Source organism: Somniosus microcephalus, unplaced genomic scaffold, assembly GCF_052327205.1.
Source record: "Somniosus microcephalus isolate GS21.2 unplaced genomic scaffold, FLI_Smic_1.0 scaffold63, whole genome shotgun sequence".
NCBI lineage: Eukaryota > Metazoa > Chordata > Chondrichthyes > Squaliformes > Somniosidae > Somniosus > Somniosus microcephalus.
In genome coordinates this window covers 71,967-84,188 of record NW_028225250.1, presented here as the reverse complement: position 1 = coordinate 84,188, position 12,222 = coordinate 71,967, and the positions used below count along the sequence as shown (strand labels likewise).

General features: G+C 52.8%; 4 non-coding genes across 4 annotated transcripts; all 4 read left to right on the top strand.

The window, feature by feature from the left end:
- The first annotated feature begins 1,375 nt into the window (after window positions 1-1,375).
- On the top strand, window positions 1,376-1,467 carry trnay-gua (transfer RNA tyrosine (anticodon GUA)). Its single transcript is given in 2 exon segments — window positions 1,376-1,412; window positions 1,432-1,467. It is a non-coding gene; the product is annotated as a tRNA-Tyr (tRNA).
- Window positions 1,468-3,877: 2,410 nt separating this feature from the next.
- Window positions 3,878-3,969, top strand: trnay-gua (transfer RNA tyrosine (anticodon GUA)). Its single transcript is given in 2 exon segments — window positions 3,878-3,914; window positions 3,934-3,969. It is a non-coding gene; the product is annotated as a tRNA-Tyr (tRNA).
- Window positions 3,970-6,379: 2,410 nt separating this feature from the next.
- trnay-gua (transfer RNA tyrosine (anticodon GUA)) lies at window positions 6,380-6,471 on the top strand. Its single transcript is given in 2 exon segments — window positions 6,380-6,416; window positions 6,436-6,471. It is a non-coding gene; the product is annotated as a tRNA-Tyr (tRNA).
- A 2,410-nt stretch (window positions 6,472-8,881) lies between these two features.
- trnay-gua (transfer RNA tyrosine (anticodon GUA)) lies at window positions 8,882-8,973 on the top strand. Its single transcript is given in 2 exon segments — window positions 8,882-8,918; window positions 8,938-8,973. It is a non-coding gene; the product is annotated as a tRNA-Tyr (tRNA).
- Window positions 8,974-12,222: the final 3,249 nt, after the last annotated feature.

Genomic DNA, 12,222 nt, shown 5'->3' with positions numbered 1-12,222 from the left:
CTCACAGTCCCACCAACGCTGCGGCACGAGCAGGTACCGATGACGCGCACGTGACTCCGCCAGGCCAGAAGCGTCAAAATGCGCACGGCAAACTATCGGCAAACAAAAGCACCTTTGCCGCTTCCCTTCGATAGCTCAGCTGGTAGAGCGGAGGACTGTAGTGCAATACAAAGCAAAGTCATCCTTAGGTCGCTGGTTCAATTCTGGCTCGAAGGAGCTCGTGTGCTTTTGCAGTAAGCGGGTGGTAAGCAGCATTTCGCTCAAAGCTCCTCTCTTCACTTTATAGTGCATCATGTTGCCACGAAGGCACAAGACACCTCTTTTTCTTGTCTCGAACTTTAATGCTCTCTGCGTCCACCAGCACACAGCTGTTTTGCTTGAGCATTTGTGTCTGCTCACCAGCAGGGAGTGCCATTGAGCAGCAACACTTTGAAACACTCAGCACTCACTTTCAGGCAAAAGAAGTCGCCTATCAGTCAGACAGCGCTCTCGGCTGCTCCCTCACGCTCGGGACGGCCGCCACTTTCCGCTCACCTCGCTTCCCTGCCGCAGTCTCGGGATCTTCTCGGCTTCTTTCATCGTTGCTGTGACTTCACGTCCTACTGCTGCTCAGCAACGCCGATTGGAGCAAAGTATTTAATGAAGTCAAGGCGTGGGCCAATCCTCAAGCAGGATTTCTCTGCCGGTCGCGGAGCTGCGTGGCGGCGAGTGCGAAGAGGCTACTGAGGAGCAAACTAAAGCACCATACACAAAGCGACCGGGGAATTAGCTCAAATGGTAGAGCGCTCGCTTAGCATGTGAGAGGTAGCGGGATCGATGCCCGCATTCTCCACTTTCCTTTTGGCTTAGAGCAATTATTCAGAACGAAATGGGCTCTCGCGTCACTGAACCCCTGTCAGACGGGAAAAACGGACAGCAAATCTTTTTCTGCCATGTCGTCAGCAAGATTTCTTGCTTTTCACATCCAGCAAAGGTGAGAGAAGCCCAAAAAACGACTTTGCCAGCACTGACGCCTTCTCCGAAGATTCAACTCAAGATCTTCGCATTAGGAGACTGACGTGCTGCCTGCTGCGCTGAGAAGGCACTTGCCATGCAAGCGGCCAGGCAGCGCTGCCATGTGGGGCATCTTGCAAGGTGTTTACATTTATAACGCGCTGTTTGCAAAAAACTCCGACCCAGATAGGAGTCAAACCTACAATCTTCTGATTTGTAGTCAGACGCGTTATCCAGGCTGTGGAGAGTAGCTGGCAGCTCACAGTCCCACCAACGCTGCGGCACGAGCAGGTACCGATGACGCGCACGTGACTCCGCCAGGCCAGAAGCGTCAAAATGCGCACGGCAAACTATCGGCAAACAAAAGCACCTTTGCCGCTTCCCTTCGATAGCTCAGCTGGTAGAGCGGAGGACTGTAGTGGAATACAAAGCAAAGTCATCCTTAGGTCGCTGGTTCAATTCCGGCTCGAAGGAGCTCGCGTGCTTTTGCAGTAAGCGGGTGGTAAGCAGCATTTCGCTTAAAGCGCCTCTCTTCACTTTATAGTGCATCATGTTGCCACAAAGGCACAAGACACCTCTTTTTCTTGTCTCGAACTTTAATGCTCTCTGCGTCCACCAGCACACAGCTGTTTTGCTTGAGCATTTGTGTCTGCTCACCAGCAGGGAGTGCCATTGAGCAGCAACACTTTGAAACACTCAGCACTCACTTTCAGGCAAAAGAAGTCGTCTATCAGTCAGACAGCGCTCTCGGCTGCTCCCTCACGCTCGGGACGGCCGCCACTTTCCGCTCACCTCGCTTCCCTGCCGCAGTCTCGGGGTCTTCTCGGCTTCTTTCATCGTTGCTGTGGCTTCACGTCCTACTGCTGCTCGGCAACGCCGATTGGAGCAAAGTATTTAATGAAGTCAAGGAGTGGGCCAATCCTCAAGCAGGATTTCTCTGCCGGTCGCAGAGCTGCGTGGCGGCGAGTGCGAAGAGGCTACTGAGGAGCAAACTAAAGCACCATGCACAAAGCGACCGGGGAATTAGCTCAAATGGTAGAGCGCTCGCTTAGCATGTGAGAGGTAGCGGGATCGATGCCCGCATTCTCCACTTTCCTTTTGGCTTAGAGCAATTATTCAGAACGAAATGGGCTCTCGCGTCACTGAACCCCTGTCAGACGGGAAAAACGGACAGCAAATCTTTTTCTGCCATGTCGTCAGCAAGATTTCTTGCTTTTCACATCCAGCAAAGGTGAGAGAAGCCCAAAAAACGACTTTGCCAGCACTGACGCCTTCTCCGAAGATTCAACTCAGGATCTTCGCATTAGGAGACTGACGTGCTGCCTGCTGCGCTGAGAAGGCACTTGCCATGCAAGCGGCCAGGCAGCGCTGCCATGTGGGGCATCTTGCAAGGTGTTTACATTTATAACGCGCTGTTTGCAAAAAACTCCGAGCCAGATAGGAGTCAAACCTACAATCTTCTGATTTCTAGTCAGACGCATTATCCAGGCTGTGGAGAGTAGCTGGCAGCTCACAGTCCCACCAACGCTGCGGCACGAGCAGGTACCGATGACGCGCACGTGACTCCGCCAGGCCAGAAGCGTCAAAATGCGCACGGCAAACTATCGGCAAACAAAAGCACCTTTGCCGCTTCCCTTCGATAGCTCAGCTGGTAGAGCGGAGGACTGTAGTGCAATACAAAGCAAAGTCATCCTTAGGTCGCTGGTTCAATTCTGGCTCGAAGGAGCTCGTGTGCTTTTGCAGTAAGCGGGTGGTAAGCAGCATTTCGCTCAAAGCTCCTCTCTTCACTTTATAGTGCATCATGTTGCCACGAAGGCACAAGACACCTCTTTTTCTTGTCTCGAACTTTAATGCTCTCTGCGTCCACCAGCACACAGCTGTTTTGCTTGAGCATTTGTGTCTGCTCACCAGCAGGGAGTGCCATTGAGCAGCAACACTTTGAAACACTCAGCACTCACTTTCAGGCAAAAGAAGTCGCCTATCAGTCAGACAGCGCTCTCGGCTGCTCCCTCACGCTCGGGACGGCCGCCACTTTCCGCTCACCTCGCTTCCCTGCCGCAGTCTCGGGATCTTCTCGGCTTCTTTCATCGTTGCTGTGACTTCACGTCCTACTGCTGCTCAGCAACGCCGATTGGAGCAAAGTATTTAATGAAGTCAAGGCGTGGGCCAATCCTCAAGCAGGATTTCTCTGCCGGTCGCGGAGCTGCGTGGCGGCGAGTGCGAAGAGGCTACTGAGGAGCAAACTAAAGCACCATACACAAAGCGACCGGGGAATTAGCTCAAATGGTAGAGCGCTCGCTTAGCATGTGAGAGGTAGCGGGATCGATGCCCGCATTCTCCACTTTCCTTTTGGCTTAGAGCAATTATTCAGAACGAAATGGGCTCTCGCGTCACTGAACCCCTGTCAGACGGGAAAAACGGACAGCAAATCTTTTTCTGCCATGTCGTCAGCAAGATTTCTTGCTTTTCACATCCAGCAAAGGTGAGAGAAGCCCAAAAAACGACTTTGCCAGCACTGACGCCTTCTCCGAAGATTCAACTCAAGATCTTCGCATTAGGAGACTGACGTGCTGCCTGCTGCGCTGAGAAGGCACTTGCCATGCAAGCGGCCAGGCAGCGCTGCCATGTGGGGCATCTTGCAAGGTGTTTACATTTATAACGCGCTGTTTGCAAAAAACTCCGACCCAGATAGGAGTCAAACCTACAATCTTCTGATTTGTAGTCAGACGCGTTATCCAGGCTGTGGAGAGTAGCTGGCAGCTCACAGTCCCACCAACGCTGCGGCACGAGCAGGTACCGATGACGCGCACGTGACTCCGCCAGGCCAGAAGCGTCAAAATGCGCACGGCAAACTATCGGCAAACAAAAGCACCTTTGCCGCTTCCCTTCGATAGCTCAGCTGGTAGAGCGGAGGACTGTAGTGGAATACAAAGCAAAGTCATCCTTAGGTCGCTGGTTCAATTCCGGCTCGAAGGAGCTCGCGTGCTTTTGCAGTAAGCGGGTGGTAAGCAGCATTTCGCTTAAAGCGCCTCTCTTCACTTTATAGTGCATCATGTTGCCACAAAGGCACAAGACACCTCTTTTTCTTGTCTCGAACTTTAATGCTCTCTGCGTCCACCAGCACACAGCTGTTTTGCTTGAGCATTTGTGTCTGCTCACCAGCAGGGAGTGCCATTGAGCAGCAACACTTTGAAACACTCAGCACTCACTTTCAGGCAAAAGAAGTCGTCTATCAGTCAGACAGCGCTCTCGGCTGCTCCCTCACGCTCGGGACGGCCGCCACTTTCCGCTCACCTCGCTTCCCTGCCGCAGTCTCGGGGTCTTCTCGGCTTCTTTCATCGTTGCTGTGGCTTCACGTCCTACTGCTGCTCGGCAACGCCGATTGGAGCAAAGTATTTAATGAAGTCAAGGAGTGGGCCAATCCTCAAGCAGGATTTCTCTGCCGGTCGCAGAGCTGCGTGGCGGCGAGTGCGAAGAGGCTACTGAGGAGCAAACTAAAGCACCATGCACAAAGCGACCGGGGAATTAGCTCAAATGGTAGAGCGCTCGCTTAGCATGTGAGAGGTAGCGGGATCGATGCCCGCATTCTCCACTTTCCTTTTGGCTTAGAGCAATTATTCAGAACGAAATGGGCTCTCGCGTCACTGAACCCCTGTCAGACGGGAAAAACGGACAGCAAATCTTTTTCTGCCATGTCGTCAGCAAGATTTCTTGCTTTTCACATCCAGCAAAGGTGAGAGAAGCCCAAAAAACGACTTTGCCAGCACTGACGCCTTCTCCGAAGATTCAACTCAGGATCTTCGCATTAGGAGACTGACGTGCTGCCTGCTGCGCTGAGAAGGCACTTGCCATGCAAGCGGCCAGGCAGCGCTGCCATGTGGGGCATCTTGCAAGGTGTTTACATTTATAACGCGCTGTTTGCAAAAAACTCCGAGCCAGATAGGAGTCAAACCTACAATCTTCTGATTTCTAGTCAGACGCATTATCCAGGCTGTGGAGAGTAGCTGGCAGCTCACAGTCCCACCAACGCTGCGGCACGAGCAGGTACCGATGACGCGCACGTGACTCCGCCAGGCCAGAAGCGTCAAAATGCGCACGGCAAACTATCGGCAAACAAAAGCACCTTTGCCGCTTCCCTTCGATAGCTCAGCTGGTAGAGCGGAGGACTGTAGTGCAATACAAAGCAAAGTCATCCTTAGGTCGCTGGTTCAATTCTGGCTCGAAGGAGCTCGTGTGCTTTTGCAGTAAGCGGGTGGTAAGCAGCATTTCGCTCAAAGCTCCTCTCTTCACTTTATAGTGCATCATGTTGCCACGAAGGCACAAGACACCTCTTTTTCTTGTCTCGAACTTTAATGCTCTCTGCGTCCACCAGCACACAGCTGTTTTGCTTGAGCATTTGTGTCTGCTCACCAGCAGGGAGTGCCATTGAGCAGCAACACTTTGAAACACTCAGCACTCACTTTCAGGCAAAAGAAGTCGCCTATCAGTCAGACAGCGCTCTCGGCTGCTCCCTCACGCTCGGGACGGCCGCCACTTTCCGCTCACCTCGCTTCCCTGCCGCAGTCTCGGGATCTTCTCGGCTTCTTTCATCGTTGCTGTGACTTCACGTCCTACTGCTGCTCAGCAACGCCGATTGGAGCAAAGTATTTAATGAAGTCAAGGCGTGGGCCAATCCTCAAGCAGGATTTCTCTGCCGGTCGCGGAGCTGCGTGGCGGCGAGTGCGAAGAGGCTACTGAGGAGCAAACTAAAGCACCATACACAAAGCGACCGGGGAATTAGCTCAAATGGTAGAGCGCTCGCTTAGCATGTGAGAGGTAGCGGGATCGATGCCCGCATTCTCCACTTTCCTTTTGGCTTAGAGCAATTATTCAGAACGAAATGGGCTCTCGCGTCACTGAACCCCTGTCAGACGGGAAAAACGGACAGCAAATCTTTTTCTGCCATGTCGTCAGCAAGATTTCTTGCTTTTCACATCCAGCAAAGGTGAGAGAAGCCCAAAAAACGACTTTGCCAGCACTGACGCCTTCTCCGAAGATTCAACTCAAGATCTTCGCATTAGGAGACTGACGTGCTGCCTGCTGCGCTGAGAAGGCACTTGCCATGCAAGCGGCCAGGCAGCGCTGCCATGTGGGGCATCTTGCAAGGTGTTTACATTTATAACGCGCTGTTTGCAAAAAACTCCGACCCAGATAGGAGTCAAACCTACAATCTTCTGATTTGTAGTCAGACGCGTTATCCAGGCTGTGGAGAGTAGCTGGCAGCTCACAGTCCCACCAACGCTGCGGCACGAGCAGGTACCGATGACGCGCACGTGACTCCGCCAGGCCAGAAGCGTCAAAATGCGCACGGCAAACTATCGGCAAACAAAAGCACCTTTGCCGCTTCCCTTCGATAGCTCAGCTGGTAGAGCGGAGGACTGTAGTGGAATACAAAGCAAAGTCATCCTTAGGTCGCTGGTTCAATTCCGGCTCGAAGGAGCTCGCGTGCTTTTGCAGTAAGCGGGTGGTAAGCAGCATTTCGCTTAAAGCGCCTCTCTTCACTTTATAGTGCATCATGTTGCCACAAAGGCACAAGACACCTCTTTTTCTTGTCTCGAACTTTAATGCTCTCTGCGTCCACCAGCACACAGCTGTTTTGCTTGAGCATTTGTGTCTGCTCACCAGCAGGGAGTGCCATTGAGCAGCAACACTTTGAAACACTCAGCACTCACTTTCAGGCAAAAGAAGTCGTCTATCAGTCAGACAGCGCTCTCGGCTGCTCCCTCACGCTCGGGACGGCCGCCACTTTCCGCTCACCTCGCTTCCCTGCCGCAGTCTCGGGGTCTTCTCGGCTTCTTTCATCGTTGCTGTGGCTTCACGTCCTACTGCTGCTCGGCAACGCCGATTGGAGCAAAGTATTTAATGAAGTCAAGGAGTGGGCCAATCCTCAAGCAGGATTTCTCTGCCGGTCGCAGAGCTGCGTGGCGGCGAGTGCGAAGAGGCTACTGAGGAGCAAACTAAAGCACCATGCACAAAGCGACCGGGGAATTAGCTCAAATGGTAGAGCGCTCGCTTAGCATGTGAGAGGTAGCGGGATCGATGCCCGCATTCTCCACTTTCCTTTTGGCTTAGAGCAATTATTCAGAACGAAATGGGCTCTCGCGTCACTGAACCCCTGTCAGACGGGAAAAACGGACAGCAAATCTTTTTCTGCCATGTCGTCAGCAAGATTTCTTGCTTTTCACATCCAGCAAAGGTGAGAGAAGCCCAAAAAACGACTTTGCCAGCACTGACGCCTTCTCCGAAGATTCAACTCAGGATCTTCGCATTAGGAGACTGACGTGCTGCCTGCTGCGCTGAGAAGGCACTTGCCATGCAAGCGGCCAGGCAGCGCTGCCATGTGGGGCATCTTGCAAGGTGTTTACATTTATAACGCGCTGTTTGCAAAAAACTCCGAGCCAGATAGGAGTCAAACCTACAATCTTCTGATTTCTAGTCAGACGCATTATCCAGGCTGTGGAGAGTAGCTGGCAGCTCACAGTCCCACCAACGCTGCGGCACGAGCAGGTACCGATGACGCGCACGTGACTCCGCCAGGCCAGAAGCGTCAAAATGCGCACGGCAAACTATCGGCAAACAAAAGCACCTTTGCCGCTTCCCTTCGATAGCTCAGCTGGTAGAGCGGAGGACTGTAGTGCAATACAAAGCAAAGTCATCCTTAGGTCGCTGGTTCAATTCTGGCTCGAAGGAGCTCGCGTGCTTTTGCAGTAAGCGGGTGGTAAGCAGCATTTCGCTCAAAGCTCCTCTCTTCACTTTATAGTGCATCATGTTGCCACGAAGGCACAAGACACCTCTTTTTCTTGTCTCGAACTTTAATGCTCTCTGCGTCCACCAGCACACAGCTGTTTTGCTTGAGCATTTGTGTCTGCTCACCAGCAGGGAGTGCCATTGAGCAGCAACACTTTGAAACACTCAGCACTCACTTTCAGGCAAAAGAAGTCGCCTATCAGTCAGACAGCGCTCTCGGCTGCTCCCTCACGCTCGGGACGGCCGCCACTTTCCGCTCACCTCGCTTCCCTGCCGCAGTCTCGGGATCTTCTCGGCTTCTTTCATCGTTGCTGTGACTTCACGTCCTACTGCTGCTCAGCAACGCCGATTGGAGCAAAGTATTTAATGAAGTCAAGGCGTGGGCCAATCCTCAAGCAGGATTTCTCTGCCGGTCGCGGAGCTGCGTGGCGGCGAGTGCGAAGAGGCTACTGAGGAGCAAACTAAAGCACCATACACAAAGCGACCGGGGAATTAGCTCAAATGGTAGAGCGCTCGCTTAGCATGTGAGAGGTAGCGGGATCGATGCCCGCATTCTCCACTTTCCTTTTGGCTTAGAGCAATTATTCAGAACGAAATGGGCTCTCGCGTCACTGAACCCCTGTCAGACGGGAAAAACGGACAGCAAATCTTTTTCTGCCATGTCGTCAGCAAGATTTCTTGCTTTTCACATCCAGCAAAGGTGAGAGAAGCCCAAAAAACGACTTTGCCAGCACTGACGCCTTCTCCGAAGATTCAACTCAAGATCTTCGCATTAGGAGACTGACGTGCTGCCTGCTGCGCTGAGAAGGCACTTGCCATGCAAGCGGCCAGGCAGCGCTGCCATGTGGGGCATCTTGCAAGGTGTTTACATTTATAACGCGCTGTTTGCAAAAAACTCCGACCCAGATAGGAGTCAAACCTACAATCTTCTGATTTGTAGTCAGACGCGTTATCCAGGCTGTGGAGAGTAGCTGGCAGCTCACAGTCCCACCAACGCTGCGGCACGAGCAGGTACCGATGACGCGCACGTGACTCCGCCAGGCCAGAAGCGTCAAAATGCGCACGGCAAACTATCGGCAAACAAAAGCACCTTTGCCGCTTCCCTTCGATAGCTCAGCTGGTAGAGCGGAGGACTGTAGTGGAATACAAAGCAAAGTCATCCTTAGGTCGCTGGTTCAATTCCGGCTCGAAGGAGCTCGCGTGCTTTTGCAGTAAGCGGGTGGTAAGCAGCATTTCGCTTAAAGCGCCTCTCTTCACTTTATAGTGCATCATGTTGCCACAAAGGCACAAGACACCTCTTTTTCTTGTCTCGAACTTTAATGCTCTCTGCGTCCACCAGCACACAGCTGTTTTGCTTGAGCATTTGTGTCTGCTCACCAGCAGGGAGTGCCATTGAGCAGCAACACTTTGAAACACTCAGCACTCACTTTCAGGCAAAAGAAGTCGTCTATCAGTCAGACAGCGCTCTCGGCTGCTCCCTCACGCTCGGGACGGCCGCCACTTTCCGCTCACCTCGCTTCCCTGCCGCAGTCTCGGGGTCTTCTCGGCTTCTTTCATCGTTGCTGTGGCTTCACGTCCTACTGCTGCTCGGCAACGCCGATTGGAGCAAAGTATTTAATGAAGTCAAGGAGTGGGCCAATCCTCAAGCAGGATTTCTCTGCCGGTCGCAGAGCTGCGTGGCGGCGAGTGCGAAGAGGCTACTGAGGAGCAAACTAAAGCACCATGCACAAAGCGACCGGGGAATTAGCTCAAATGGTAGAGCGCTCGCTTAGCATGTGAGAGGTAGCGGGATCGATGCCCGCATTCTCCACTTTCCTTTTGGCTTAGAGCAATTATTCAGAACGAAATGGGCTCTCGCGTCACTGAACCCCTGTCAGACGGGAAAAACGGACAGCAAATCTTTTTCTGCCATGTCGTCAGCAAGATTTCTTGCTTTTCACATCCAGCAAAGGTGAGAGAAGCCCAAAAAACGACTTTGCCAGCACTGACGCCTTCTCCGAAGATTCAACTCAGGATCTTCGCATTAGGAGACTGACGTGCTGCCTGCTGCGCTGAGAAGGCACTTGCCATGCAAGCGGCCAGGCAGCGCTGCCATGTGGGGCATCTTGCAAGGTGTTTACATTTATAACGCGCTGTTTGCAAAAAACTCCGAGCCAGATAGGAGTCAAACCTACAATCTTCTGATTTGTCGTCAGACGCGTTATCCAGGCTGTGGAGAGTAGCTGGCAGCTCACAGTCCCACCAACGCTGCGGCACGAGCAGGTACCGATGACGCGCACGTGACTCCGCCAGGCCAGAAGCGTCAAAATGCGCACGGCAAACTATCGGCAAACAAAGGCACCTTTGCCGCTTCCCTTCGATAGCTCAGCTGGTAGAGTGGAAGACTGTAGTGGAATACAAAACAAAGTCATCCTTAGGTCGCTGGTTCAATTCCGGCTCGAAGGAGCTCGCGTGCTTTTGCAGTAAGCGGGTGGTAAGCAGCATTTCGCTCAAAGCTCCTCTCTTCACTTTATAGTGCATCATGTTGCCACGAAGGCACAAGACACCTCTTTTTCTTGTCTCGAACTTTAATGCTCTCTGCGTCCACCAGCACACAGCTGTTTTGCTTGAGCATTTGTGTCTGCTCACCAGCAGGGAGTGCCATTGAGCAGCAACACTTTGAAACACTCAGCACTCACTTTCAGGCAAAAGAAGTCGCCTATCAGTCAGACAGCGCTCTCGGCTGCTCCCTCACGCTCGGGACGGCCGCCACTTTCCGCTCACCTCGCTTCCCTGCCGCAGTCTCGGGATCTTCTCGGCTTCTTTCATCGTTGCTGTGGCTTCACGCCCTACTGCTGCTCGGCAACGCCGATTGGAGCAAAGTATTTAATGAAGTCAAGGAGTGGGCCGATCCTCAAGCAGGATTTCTCTGCCGGTCGCGGAGCAGCGTGGCGGCAAGTGCGAAGAGGCTACTGAGGAGCAAACTAAAGCACCATGCACAAAGCGACCGGGGAATTAGCTCAAATGGTAGAGCGCTCGCTTAGCATGTGAGAGGTAGCGGGATCGATGCCCGCATTCTCCACTTTCCTTTTGGCTTAGAGCAATTATTCAGAACGAAATGGGCTCTCGCGTCACTGAACCCCTGTCAGACGGGAAAAACGGACAGCAAATCTTTTTCTGCCATGTCGTCAGCAAGATTTCTTGCTTTTCACATCCAGCAAAGGTGAGAGAAGCCCAAAAAACGACTTTGCCAGCACTGACGCCTTCTCCGAAGATTCAACTCAGGATCTTCGCATTAGGAGACTGACGTGCTGCCTGCTGCGCTGAGAAGGCACTTGCCATGCAAGCGGCCAGGCAGCGCTGCCATGTGGGGCATCTTGCAAGGTGTTTACATTTATAACGCGCTGTTTGCAAAAAACTCCGAGCCAGATAGGAGTCAAACCTACAATCTTCTGATTTGTAGTCAGACGCGTTATCCAGGCTGTGGAGAGTAGCTGGCAGCTCACAGTCCCACCAACGCTGCGGCACGAGCAGGTACCGATGACGCGCACGTGACTCCGCCAGGCCAGAAGCGTCAAAATGCGCACGGCAAACTATCGGCAAACAAAAGCACCTTTGCCGCTTCCCTTCGATAGCTCAGCTGGTAAAGCGGAGGACTGTAGTGGAATACAAAGCAATGTCATCCTTAGGTCGCTGGTTCAATTCCGGCTCGAAGGAGCTCGCGTGCTTTTGCAGTAAGCGGGTGGTAAGCAGCATTTCGCTCAAAGCTCCTCTCTTCACTTTATAGTGCATCATGTTGCCACGAAGGCACAAGACACCTCTTTTTCTTGTCTCGAACTTTAATGCTCTCTGCGTCCACCAGCACACAGCTGTTTTGCTTGAGCATTTGTGTCTGCTCACCAGCAGGGAGTGCCATTGAGCAGCCACACTTTGAAACACTCAGCACTCACTTTCAGGCAAAAGAAGTCGTCTATCAGTCAGACAGCGCTCTCGGCTGCTCCCTCACGCTCGGGACGGCCGCCACTTTCCGCTCACCTCGCTTCCCTGCCGCAGTCTCGGGATCTTCTCGGCTTCTTTCATCGTTGCTGTGGCTTCACGTCCTACTGCTGCTCGGCAACGCCGATTGGAGCAAAGTATTTAATGAAGTCAAGGAGTGGGCCGACCCTCAAGCAGGATTTCTCTGCCGGTCGCGGAGCAGCGTGGCGGCGAGTGCGAAGAGGCTACTGAGGAGCAAACTAAAGCACCATGCACAAAACGGCCGGGGAATTAGCTCAAATGGTAGAGCGCTCGCTTAGCATGTGAGAGGTAGCGGGATCGATGCCCGCATTCTCCACTTTCCTTTTGGCTTAGAGCAATTATTCAGAACGAAATGGGCTCTCGCGTCACTGAACCCCTGTCAGACGGGAAAAACGGACAGCAAATCTTTTTCTGCCATGTCGTCAGCAAGATTTCTTGCTTTTCATA